Raw genomic sequence first — 12,798 nt, forward strand, 5'->3', positions numbered from 1 at the left:
ATGCATAACTTAGCCTTTCAATGCAGAAATTAACGTTTCAATGCAGAACTTACAGTTTCAATGCAGAAATTAGTGTTTCAATGGAGAACTCAGCGTTTCAAAGGCGAATTTAGTGTTTCAAAGCAGATCTTAGCGTTTCTATGCAGAACTTAACCTTTCAAATAAGAACTTATTGTTTCAATTTAGACATTAACGTTTCAATGCAGACATTAACGTTTCAATGCAGAACTTAGCGTTTCAATGCTGAACTTAGCGTTTCAATGCAGAATGGACGGTTTCAAAGCAGAGCTTAGTGTTTCAAAGCAGAACTAAGCGTTTCAAATTTGAACTTTTTTTTTCAATTCAGACATTAGCGTTTCAATACAGAACTCAGTGTTTCAATGCAGAACTTAGCTTTTCAAAGCAGGAGTTAATGTTTCAAAGCAGAGCTTAGCGTTTCAATGCAGAAATTAGCTTTCAATGCAGAATGTACCGTTTCAAAGTAGAATTTAGCGTTTCAATGCAGAAATTAGCTTTCAATGTGGAACTAAATGTTTTAATGCAGAACTGACCGTTTCAATGCAGAACTTAGCACTCCAAAGCAGAACTTAGCGTTTCAATGGAGAATGTACCATTTCAAAGCAGAACGAAGTGTTTCAAAGGAGAACGAAGTGTTTCAAAGCAGAACTTAGAGTTTCAATGGAGAAATTAGCGTTTCAATGCAGAATGTACTGTTTCAGAGCAGAAATCAGTGTTTCAAAGCAGAACTTAGCCTTTCAAATTAGAACTTATTGTTGCAATGCAGAAATTATAGATTTAATACAGAACTTCGTGTTTCAATGCAGACCTTAGCGTTTCAATGCAGAATGTACCACTTCAATGCAGAAAGTAGCGTTTCAATGCTGAACTTAACTTTTCAATGCAGAACTTATCGTTTTAATTGAGAACTTAGTGTTTCAATGCGTACCTTAGCCTTTCAATGCAGATCTTTACCCTTTCAAAGCAGAACGTAGCGTTTCAAAGCAGAAATAAGCGTTTCAATACAGAACCTACCGTTTCAATTCTGAACTTCGCGTTTCAGTGCATACCTTAACTTTCCAAAGCAGATCTTTACCTTTTCAATGCACAACTAAGCGTTTCAAAGCATAACTACACGCTTCAATGCAGAAATTAGCGTTTCAATGCAGACCTTATTGTTTCAATCTAGAACTTTCACATTTCAATGCACAGCTTTGAGTTTCAATGCAGAACTTACTGTTTCTATGCAGAACCTAGAGTTTCAATGCAGAATGTACCGTTTCAAAGCAGAGCTTAGTGTTTCAAAGCAGAACTTAGCGTTTCAACACAGAACTTAGCTTTTCAAATTAGAACTTATTGTTTCAATCCCGACATTAGCGTTTCAATACAGATCTTGGTTTTTCAATGCAGAATGTGCTGTTTCAATGCAGAACTTATCGTTTCAATGCAGAACTTACTGTTTCAATGGAGAACTTAGTGTTTCAATGCATACCGTACCCTTTCAATGCAGATCTTTACCGTTTCAAAGCAGAACATAGTGTTTCAAAGCAGAACATAGTGTTTCAAAGCAGAAATAAGCTTTTCAATGCTGACCTTACCCTTTCAATGCAGATCTTTACCGTTTCAATGCACAACTAAGCGTTTCAAAGCAGAACTACACGTTTCAATGCAGAACTTAACGTTTCAATGCATACCGTACCCTTTCAATACAGATCTTTACCGTTTCAAAGCAGAATGTAGTGTTTCTAAGCAGAACGAAGTGTTTCATACAGAACTTACCGTTTCAATGCAGAAATTAACGTTTCAATGCAGATCCTAGCATTTCAATGCAGACCTTAGCGTTTCAATGCAGACCTTAGAGTTTCAAACTACAACTTTCACATTTCAATGCAGAGCTTTGAGTTTCAATACAGTACTTACCGTTTCAATGCAGAATGTACCCTTTCAAAGCAGAACTTAGCGTTTCAACGCAGAAATTAGCGTTTCAATGCAGAAATTAGCTTTCAATTCAGAACTTACCGTTTCAATGCAGAACTTAGCTTTTTAAATTAGAACTTACTGTTCAATGCAGAACTTAGCTTTTCAAAGGAGAACTTATTGTTTCAATGCAGACCTTAGTGTTTCAATGTAGATCTTCAACTTTTCAATGCACAAGTTTGAGTTTCAAAGCAGAAGTAAGAGTTTCAATGCAGAACTTAGCGTTTCAACGCAGAAATTACCATTTCAAGACAGAACTTCTTTTTTCAATGCAGAATTCAATCTAGAATTTTCACATATCAATGCACATTTCAATGAAGAATTTAGCCTTTCAATGCAGATTGTACTGATTCGAGGCAGAGCTTAGCGTTTAAATGCAGAACAGAGCGTTTCAAGTTAGAACTTATTGTTTCAATTCTGACATTAGCGTATCAATACTGACCTTCAATACAGTTTTTCAATGCAGAATGTCAGCGCCTTTGTCACTTTCCAGAATACATTGCCAGAGCCCAGCAGAGCACTGGAGCCTTCCACTATGCCCGGCGCCGGATTGGCCTTTCCTAGAGACCACCAGCACTCCTTCTGCCTTCCGCAATACCCGGTGGGCTTGTGTGGGCCCTGCCAGAGCCAGGCAGGTCCACTTGTGCTGAGCTCCCAGTGACAGAACCAGCAGCTGCACTGCCCAGGGGCTGCTCCTGCCCTGACACCTTCTCAGCACCTCTGGCACCAGCAGCTCCTGCACGCACAAGGCTGCTGCTTTGCCTCCAGCACCTCTGCATGCAGAGGTGAGCTCCAAGCACATGAACAAGCCCAATGCCGCCTCCTCACCCATCCACTGCTCCTACAGCTGCGATGGCACCAGCCAACACTGGAACAGGATTGCAAAGTCAAAGAACATGTACCTGGATGCGCAGGGCAGCCATGGGAGATGCAGCCTCCCGAGGGAGGGGTCTCCCCTGCACTGGTTACTGCAGGGCTCTCGCTCCTTAATTTGCCCACGCTCACCGTGTGGTCTCCGTAACAATGGGCAAATCCACAGGGACCGCCACGGCTTTGTGATGGCAGCATCATCCTGCCCATGGCCACTGGGCACCCAGGGGTGCTGCAGGAGTCACCGCGTGGGGAACCAGCCTCTGCCCCCTGCTGCCAGAGACTCAGTCAGTCTCAGTGGGAGACAAACCTCCAGGACCCGCAGCAGCCGCGCTGTGCTCCCCTGCACCTCGCACTCTCGCAGCATCCTTCATCCCGCAACCCCACAATAAAGGTATGGCTCCATTCCATCAAGTGCTTCCTTCTATTTCAGTCCGCATGGAAAACAACTTCAGTCATTGCAAGAAGTGCACAACAAGGTTCTTGTTCTGGAGGTGCAGTAAAGTCAGTGAGGGCCCCAGCTGAGGAGTGTGCCTGGCGATGTCTCCCCGTCTTTCTCAGCATGGAGTTATCCATGAATTTGCCAGGAAAATTCTGAGTAATTTTTCTTCAGTCTAAAATGATTTGATGTGAAAATTCTCAAAATGCATCTTAACTCTGTATCCTGACTGTGCTGCTGTGCTCTGTTCCCATTGCTTCAGGTACAGAAAGGCAACTGCCTTTGCTTCAGAATTGCGACTGAAAGTGGAGAAAGCAGTAGGCAAACGAGCACTGCATTTCAGTTTGGAGTTCAGGTCTGCTTGCATCTGAAGTAGCTGTGGCTTGCTAGGTTTTCATTAGAGCTGCATCCCTGGTTTCTCTCCCAGTGGATTTTAGCTTTCTATTGCAACTGTAATCCAAAGTGCACTGGATCAGCTTGGCACCTGTCCTATTTGCCACCAGCTCTTTGTGATCAATATTGCCTTAAAAAGTGTTTTTCTTGTCTCGGATCAGGATTTCTAGTGTGATTTTCAAGCACTTGGTGGGGTTGGGCACTAAGCTGTGAGAGTGCATCTTTCCGAGATGTTACTTCATGAGATTTCTGACCATCACTGTGAGCAGTTTTCACTGAGAAGTGACCTTAGAGAGCTCTGTATTTATCCGCCACTGTACAAAATAGCTGTGTGAATAGGCTCTCCTCTTGTTTGCCTGCTTTCAGCTTGCCCACTGCCTTGAGTGTCCTGTTTCTGGGCAGACCTGGCTCCTGACCTGCCAGCTCCTGACTGCTCAGAGGTTTTATCCTGCCTCCTCCCTGGCTCCCCATGCTGGCTGCCATGGGCTATGCTTGAGGAAAAACACTGCTGTAGGTGAGCTGTCTGGAATGAGGAAGAACACATGAGGGAAGAGAGGCTTAAATGGTAAAGCTGATTCTGGTCATCTTGTTTGTGGAAAAAGGAAGTACAAATACATTGCTGGAAGTGGCCAGTTCTATCTCTCCAGTGTGTTGGCAATGATGCCGAGAGCATCCTTTCTCAACGTGACACAAAGAGCTGCCGCTCGTCCCAGCATCTGCATCAGTAGGCAGCTCTGAAGGGGCCCTGCAGCAGTGTGGGGGCTGCCTCTGGCTCCTCGTATCTAAAGGATGAGAAAAGTCCAGGAAAGCAGCTACCCTTTTTAGTCTGAATGATATTCAGTACTGAAAGACCATATCCTTCACAGGGTTTTTCCACAAAGCACGCCTGAAATAAAAGCATTTACTTGGTATGAGGAACACAGTTCTTTTTTATAATGGACGACCATATCCCTTTCATTATTTTATAGACAGAGAAGCTGTATAATGATTAGTATTTTTTTCTGGTGTATCTGCTGTTATGGTTCTTACATCTGATAGTAAATATCATGCCTAATGAAAAAGAGTCTTTGAAACAGATGGTCCACTTGTCTTGCACAGGCACGCTCTACTTGCGCTGTTGAACATGCATCCCCAGCTCTCCCAGTCGTTACTCTTAATCCAACATAAAGTCCAGGAGTTCTTCCTCTCCAGAATTGGGCAGTCTCCTGTTTCCAGGTTGTCCCAGTGCTCTGTGGAAAGGCTCCTTGTGTGTTGTCTGTGCAGGGGTCCAGCAGACTCCGTGCTTCTTCACGGAGTCGTGTCCTGCACTGAGGTGACTCTTAGTTCCTGTTGTAGCTCAAGCACAGGCCCTCGCTAATGGCTGCAGTCGCTGTGAGTGCTGGGTTTCGTACATAGGTTTTTTTTGCAGGGGATTGTCTCTTCTGTGAAACACTTGTGTGGGATTTCTATAGTTAAAAAAAATACACAATTGCTTTGTTTTCCCCCTCTGCTTGCCTGTGATGAGCAGGAAGGAGAAGAACACCTGGCAGGGACAGGTAAAGAAGAGAAAGGGGAAGAAACAGACCCAGAAAAGCAGTATGGAAGATGCCAGTGAAGAGCAGGGAGAAGAGAAGCAGCAGTCTCCAGCAGGTCAGGTAAGAAAGTGCCCCTCCCAGAGCAGAGTCCCAAAATAATGAAGAAGGCGAGAAGTTGGAGTCTCGGGTGAGCATCCTGCTGAGGATTGGATTTTGGTGTCTGAGAAGTCGAAAGGCGAGAAACAGTCTCTAGGTTCAGGCAGGCCTCGGTCAGACACAGCAGTGAAGCAGCTATTTATTTTAACATTTGTGCAAAAATGGGTGTCTTGGCAAGCAGGCACACACAGCAAAGGCCAAACTTAGATTTGTATTTTCTATCCAATCCACAAATTCCCTCGTTTCCTCACTGCTTGGAGACTCCAAGGTTTATAGCCTATCCGACATATATTATTTATGTGCTAACTGTCCCGCCTCTGATTACATCTCCCCTTACTTGATTTCATAGGCCCCTTCCTCTTATTTCTATATTTCCCTCCTTTTAGGGTTCAGTTTCAGATTTTTTGCTTGAATTCTCCAGTGAGTGAGAAGGATTTGAAGTGTGGGGGAAAGGGCAAAGTGCAGGGATGGAAGTCAAGAAAAAGCCATCTCTTACATTGTGCATGGTGCAGGTGGAAACGACTTGGAGAAGAACTGCTTCAAAGTGCAGAAAAGAAGTTTAAAAGTTCAATATAAACCTCTTCTCATTCAGTACCATGGTTGTGGCTAGTCGGTAGAATACACAAGTTGCCATGTGCAGACCTAATAACTGAAAAATGGGAAAGTTGCCAAGTGAGAGGTCAGGAAACTTTTTAATTCCCAAAGCGAGAGTTTGTTTCTGTTCATAGAGCAAATGGAATCCATTAGATTCAGTCACAACTTGTGTGTCTCTGTCCCACCCCCAGTTAATCCCGTGAATTTCAATACCATTGAAAAGTTGTCGTCACTCAGATTTGTCTACATAGTTGACTCGTCTTTCTCCTTTTGATAGCCATCATGTTTTAAGCCCGTATTTTGGATACAAGCCAGATACACATGCCCTGAAGGTAAAAAGTGAACTGGTTTGCTTTCTTCCTGATTCGTCCATCTCGTAGTTCACTTTAGTTTGGTTTATGTTTTGGTATTTCATTAGGAACTTTAGAAATCAATACTCTTCAGTGGTGATCAACAGAGATTAAATGGTACATTAGAAGTGATACATATTCAGGCTGGTCTGCTTCAACTAGTAACTGTATACACTTAGGTAACATGCCAAAAGATGATGTATATGTTTGCAGCTTGGGTGCACGGCGACCCCAGGAGAGTGATTTATCCAACAGGCAGCTAGTCGTAGTTTAAACCAATCCACAGAGCCCGTCTACTCACCCCCCCCCCGACCCTCCCCATTCCCGGAGGGATGGGGAGGAGAATCAGGAGAATGTAACTCCCACAGGTTGAGATAAGAACAGCCCAGTAACTAAGGTATAACGCAAATCACTACTGCTACCACCAATGATAATATTGATAAGAGAAAATAACAAGAGAATACGATACCACCGCCGAACGAGTTCGACCCCCCCGAAGAGAGTGTGCCCTTCTGAGTAACTCCCAGTTACCTCCCTGGGCATGACGTGCTGTGGTATGGAATACCTCCCTGGCCAGTCTGGATCAGGTGTCCCATCTCCGCTTCCTTCTTGCCCTGCCTCGTCCCCAGCAGAGCATGAGACTCACAAAGTCCTTGGCCAGAATAAACACTACTTAACAACAACTGAAAATCGGTGTTATCAGCTCTCTGCCCAGGCTGGAAGTCAAAACACAGAGCTTGCACCAGTTACTAAGAAGGAGCAAAACGGCTCCTGGTAAACCCAGGACACAGCTACGGGCAGCTCTGCAGTCAGAAAGATACCCCCAGTGAGTGAGTGCATTTGAATCCAACATCTCTGGTGCCTGCTGTCCAGCAGCAGAGTGAGTAGAGCATGGGTTAGGGTTCAGTGCCTCAGCCACATTCTCATCTCCAAAGACTGAACCCCAGAGTCTAAGCCATAGATTGTCAGCAACAATCTCGGCACCAGAGTCTCAGCTTCAGAGTATCAGCCAGTAGGGTAAACATTAGGGTTAGGAGTGCCTTACATCTAATACATCTATTAACCCATGTTGTGTTAGGGTTAGGGTTTGGGTTAGGGCTGCCTTACATCTATTATATCTATTAACCCGTGTTAGGTTAGGGATAGGGCTCCCTTACATCCATTACATCTATAAACCCATGTTGGGTTAGGGTTAGGGATAGCGATAGGTGTTAGAATCAGGATTTTAGTTAGGTTTAGGGTATGGGGTTACTGTTAAGGTTAGGGGTTAGGGATAGTATTAGGGTTGAGATCGGGTGGTGGAGTCACGCTTGTGGTTCTGGCCAACCCTATGTGGCCAGAGTTAGGGTTAGGCTTAGGTTTAGTGTTAGGGGTTAGGATTAGCGTTAGGGTTACGGTTACAGTTAGGGATTAGGATTAGGGTTAGGTTTAGGGTTACACTTAGGATTAGTGTTAGCGGTTAGGGTTAGGTGTTAGGGTTAGGGCTATGGTTAGGGTTGGTGTTAAGAGTTACGGCTAATATTAGGGTAGAGGTTAGGGTTAGCTGTTATGGTTAGGGTTGACCCCAGGTTGCAGAATCACATTCGTGGTGGTGGCTAATCCAGAGTGGGCAGAAGTAGGTGTAGTGTTAGGGTTACGGTTAGGGTTAAGGTGAGTGGGAGGGTTAATGTTAGGTTTAGCGTGTGGGTGAGGGTGTGGGTTATGGTTTGGGGTAGGGTGAGGCTTACGGTTAGCTTTAGCATGAGGGTTTGGGTTAGGTTTCAGGTTTGGGTTAGGGTTACTGTGTGGTTTGCTGTTAGGTTTTGATGTATTATTTGGGCTAGGGGTTAGTTTTAGGGTTAGGATTAGGGCTAATGGATGGAGTTAGGGTTAGGATTAGTGGTTAAGGTCAGAGTTATGGCTATGGTTAGGGTTAGATTATTGTTGAGTGTTCGCGTTAGGAGTCAGGGTTAGGGGGTTAGGGTTTAGGGTTAAGGTTTGGGCTAGGGTTTAGGGCTCCATTACATATATTCGGGTTAGAGTTAGGGATTATGGTTCAGAGTCTCAGCCAGTCTCATCCCCAAAGTCTGAATCTGAGAGTCTTAGCAATGGTCTTAGGAACAGTCTCAGCACAAGAGTCTCAGCTGCAGTGCATCAGTCAGTCTCATCTCAGAGTATAAGTCCTGGAGTCTTAGCCACAGTCTGAGCCGCAGAGTCTAAGCTGCAGTCTATTCCCCTAATTCTGTATCCCAGAGTCTTAGCCACAGAATCTCAGCTGCAGGCTCATCCCCAAAGTCTGAATACCAGAGTCTTAGCTAAAGAGTCTCAGCCACAGTCTGAATTCCAGTCTTCTCCACAGTCTCAGTCCCAGAGTGTGAATTGCATAGTTTTAGCCATGGAGTGTCAGCAACAGTCTCAGCCACAGAGCCTGAGTCCAACAGTATCAGCTCCAAAATCTGAGGCCCAGAGTCTCAAGTCACAATCACCCACAGAGTTTCAGCCACAGTTTCAGCCATAGTCTTAGCCACAGAGTCTGACTCCTAGATTCTCATCCCCTAAGTATCAGTCCCCGAGCCTCAACCCCAAAGTCTGAATCTCCGAGTCCCACCCATCTGAGCCAGAGAAAAAGCTGCAGAAAATCAAAGTCAAGGAGCACCCGTGGAGGAAACGGTGAGAAGTTACAGAACAGGCAGGACACTCACCAAACAACCAGGGAGCAGCCACAGAACCAGAGCCAGGTAATACAAAGACCCAGCTGTGGCTTATCAGGGTGCTTTTATCCCAGGTGGTGGTTTGCTACTCACCTGCCCCAGCCCATTGAGGGAGGAGCTGTGGGTGGGGCTTGTGGTATATGAGGCACAGCCTTTCCTCAGGGTGCTCATTTGTGGTTCAGCTTTCATCTGGGTAAGTTCTCTGGTGTTAGCTCTGGTTTTCTGGCCTTAGAGCTTTGTGGTTTGTTTCAGGTGGGTTTTTTGGGGGTGGGTTTGAAATGGTCTTGTTTCAGTAAAGACCTTCAGGTCATGTTAGGGCTTACTAGTGTATGCATTAGTAAGTACCTTTATGTAGAGGTTTTTTTAGGTGTTATATTTATAAGCAGTGGTGGTGAGGCAAGAAGAACCCCACAGCTGCTCTCAGGGGGAGGAGTCAAGGCAAAGGTAATTTTGCTTGATGTCCTGGTTAACTGTGTATCGTTCCCGTTCTCTTTTGCAGATGAAGGAAAGGTATATGGCTAGAGAAGGAATGTACTGGTGAGCCAAAAAGGGTTTGTCTCAAGTGTGGCTTTGGACCTCTGCCATTGTAAAAAGTGAGTTAAAAGAAGGGGTCCGGAGAGGGGCAGGAAGGAGTCGTAAGGTCGGTGGTGGAGTGAGCCTGTTAAAGAGGCGGTGTCTTTGGGTAGGTAAAGGGAGCAGGTTATTATTCAGTTTGAGCTTTTATCGCTTTGTAAGTCTAAAGCACAGCTGGGGGTCGTGCCGCAGAGTCTCAAGTTCAGTAGTCTCTCGGGACATAGCTCCAGGTTGTTTTTACAGCTCTGTTCTTTCAATGTATATTTTCCCAGAGCTGACTCTGTCCAGCCATCTTGACAGTTAAAGTGAGAGGCCATTAACCGGCTGAAGCAGCAGCTCAGTGCAAAATAGTTTTTAGTATTTAAGCATTTTTTTATTTGCATTTTTCTGGCGATTTGCAGGCAGGACAGAGCAGGTGGAAACGTCAAAGGGTGACGTAACTCAGCTGCGGGAGGGCTTAGCATGGAGAAGGCCGACATTTCAAGCACTGTGTCGGCACACATCCGTTTCTATTTATTTTTCAGGTTTTACATCGGAATCGGGAGAGGTGAAGCCGCACAGTTAGAGGGGATGTACGAAGCTAAGAGGATTTTACACCAGGCTGGCGATTGACACCATAGCCCAATACGATGGAGGGGTTCATGGTCTTTCCTGCAGCTGCTGTGCAGTCGCCTTTGGAGTCGGATGAGTACTTGCAGGGAGTCGGGGAGGTAAAGAGAATGACTGCAGGGTCAGTCTGGACTGCAGGACCAGAGCGACAGTCACTCGTCTCTACTCTCTTAGGTCTTGCAAGGGAGGGGATCCCCGGAGCACCTTTTGGAAACTTTTTCGGGACCGTGACATGGGAGCTCCAAACCATGAAGCTCGCTTGAGACCCACGCCACTATGGAACCTGAATAGATAGACTCCTTTTTGGAGCTGGAGGGCAGGAGATGAGGTCAGGATGGCAGGAAAGGGCTTGAAAGGTAGCACGGAGGAGAGGGAAAGGGAGGGTGTTTCATCACAACAATTACAGTTTCAGAGTCGGGTTCACAGCCGGACCGTCACAGCAGTTTCGGCGGTTGGTGTTGGAATCGCACAGTTACGTCAGACTTTGTTCTGGGGCTCTGCGGGAGCCTCACTGTCTCTGTCCAATCGACCCACTGGCGATCGAGACAGACGGAGCATTCCATCTTGGGAGTGGTCTTCCACGAGAGACTTTGTCTTTTTGGTGTCACAGAGTCTATGGTGTTCTCTTTGCATGTGTGTGTATATGTGTTTGCTTAGGAAATGTTGTGACCATGGCATGTAGTTGTGGGAGGTGGCAGGGAGCTGGAGGGCGATGCATTCGGTGTAAGCTTAGTGCTTTACTTGTGTGTGGGGAGTGTGTTGTAGACTGAAAGAGTTCTTTTTGGATTTTTAGGGAAAAAAAAAAAAACAAACCAGCCGGGGGAGGGGTTTTTTCCTCCCCCGGCTGGGTTTTTTTTCTTGGGTCCCGGCCGGTCAGAGAGGCGATGTTCATCGCCTATGTTCAGGCGCAGGCCGGTGCGGGACGGGATTTTCTCAGGCAGGGCATTTTCAGTGTTCTTAGGAACATAGTTCCTGAGGAGTTCTGAAGTCAGGTTGGGGCTGTTGTCATTCATTAGGGACGAAATTCTGAGTGTTGGTGTGGCAGTCTAAACTAAATGCAAGGTCGATGTTAATGGGATTGGTTGTAGAATGGTAGTGTGGGTTTTAGAGTGTTGCTATTAGTATTAGAAAGCTGGTGTCAGTATGAGAATTTTGGTGTCGGTATTAGAATGCGGTCTTAGTCTCAGAAGGCCGGTCTTAGTCTTAGAATGGAGAAATTAGTCTCAAAAGGTGAACTTAGAGTACCAGTGTTAGTCTCAGAATGGTGAACATAGTCTTGAATGCTGGTTTACTCTCAGCATGGTGAACTTAGTCTCTGAATGGTGAAGTTACTTTCCTAATGCTGGTCTTAGTCTCTGAAAGGGGAACTTAGTTTCAGAGTCCTGAACATAGTGTCTGAGTGGAGAACCGTCTCTCAGAAAGATGGTCTTGGTTTCTGAATAGAAAAATTACTTTCTGAATGATGGTCTTAGTGAATAGAGAAGCTAGTGTTTCAAAGGAGAACTCTGACTGGACAACATAGTCTGAATGGAGAACTTAATGTTTCAATGGAGAAGTTGGTTTTTTGAGTGGAGAACTTGCCCTTGGACTGGAGATCTTAGGGCTCCACTGCAGATCTTGGGGCTGCAGGGTGGGGCCTCCTCGGGGCTGCAGTGCTGGGCATCCTTAGAGCTGCAGTGCAGGGCCTACTTAGGGCTGCCTTGCCCGCCTTTCTTAGGGCTGCCTTGCCCGCCTTTCTTAGGGCTGCCTTGCCCGCCTTTCTTAGGGCTCTAGTGCCAGGCCTCTTAGTGCAGCCCTAAGTAAGGTGGGCACTGCAGCCCTAAGTAAGGTGGGCACTGCAGCCCTAAGGAAGTTGGGCACTGCAGCCCTAAGGAAGCCCGGCAATGCAGCTCTAATTAAGGTGAGCACTGCAGCCCTAAGTAAGGTGGGCACTGCAGCCCTAAGTAGGTAGGGCACTGCAGCCCTCAGAAAGTTGGGCGCTGCAGCCTTAAGAAAGTTGGGCACTGCAGTCCTAAGTATGGTAGGCACTGCAGCCCAAGGGAGCCCCATCACCACAGCCCTAAGAAAGGTGGACACTGCAGCCTTAAGAAAGGTGGACACTGCAGCCTTAAGAAAGGTGGACACTGCAGCCTTAAGAAAGGTGGGCACTGCAGCCTTAAGAAAGGTGGGCACCGCAGCCCTAAGGAAGGTGGGCACCGCAGCCCTAATGAAGGTGAGCACTGCAGCCCTAAGGAAGCCCGGCACTGAAGCCCTAAGGAAGCCCAGCACTGAAGCCCTAAAGAAGTTGGCCACTGAAGCCCTTAGTAAAGTTTGGCAATACAGCCGTAAGTAAGGTGGGCACTGCAGCTCTAAGTAGGTTGGACACTGGAGCCTTACGTAAGGTAGGCACTGTAGCTCTAAGGATGCCGGGCACTGCAGCCCTAAGGAGGCCCGGCGCTGCAGCCCGAAGTAAGGCAGGCACTGCAGCCGTAAGTAGGATGGGCACTGCAGCCCTAAGGAGGCCTGGCACTGCAGCAGTGAGGAGGACCGGCACTGCAGCCCTAAGGAAGGTGGGCACTGCAGCCCTAAGGAAGGTGGGCACTGCAGCCCTAAGGAAGGTGGGCACTGCAGCCCTAAGGAAGCCCGGCACTGCAGGC

The 12,798-nt window shown here is 46.5% G+C and overlaps 1 long non-coding RNA gene across 2 annotated transcripts; it reads left to right on the plus strand.

Moving 5' to 3' along the window:
• The first annotated feature begins 8,985 nt into the window (after nucleotides 1-8,985).
• LOC136007008 (uncharacterized) lies at nucleotides 8,986-11,610 on the plus strand. 2 transcript variants are annotated; one of them, XR_010609414.1, is made up of 4 exons: nucleotides 8,986-9,007; nucleotides 9,480-9,573; nucleotides 10,078-10,263; nucleotides 10,337-11,610. It is a non-coding gene; the product is annotated as an uncharacterized LOC136007008 (long non-coding RNA). The 2 variants fall into 2 exon arrangements; XR_010609413.1 differs by lacking the exon at nucleotides 8,986-9,007 and adding an exon at nucleotides 9,123-9,173.
• The last annotated feature ends 1,188 nt before the right edge of the window (nucleotides 11,611-12,798 follow it).

The sequence above is a fragment of the Lathamus discolor genome, unplaced genomic scaffold, assembly GCF_037157495.1.
Source record: "Lathamus discolor isolate bLatDis1 unplaced genomic scaffold, bLatDis1.hap1 Scaffold_83, whole genome shotgun sequence".
Lineage (NCBI taxonomy): Eukaryota > Metazoa > Chordata > Aves > Psittaciformes > Psittacidae > Lathamus > Lathamus discolor.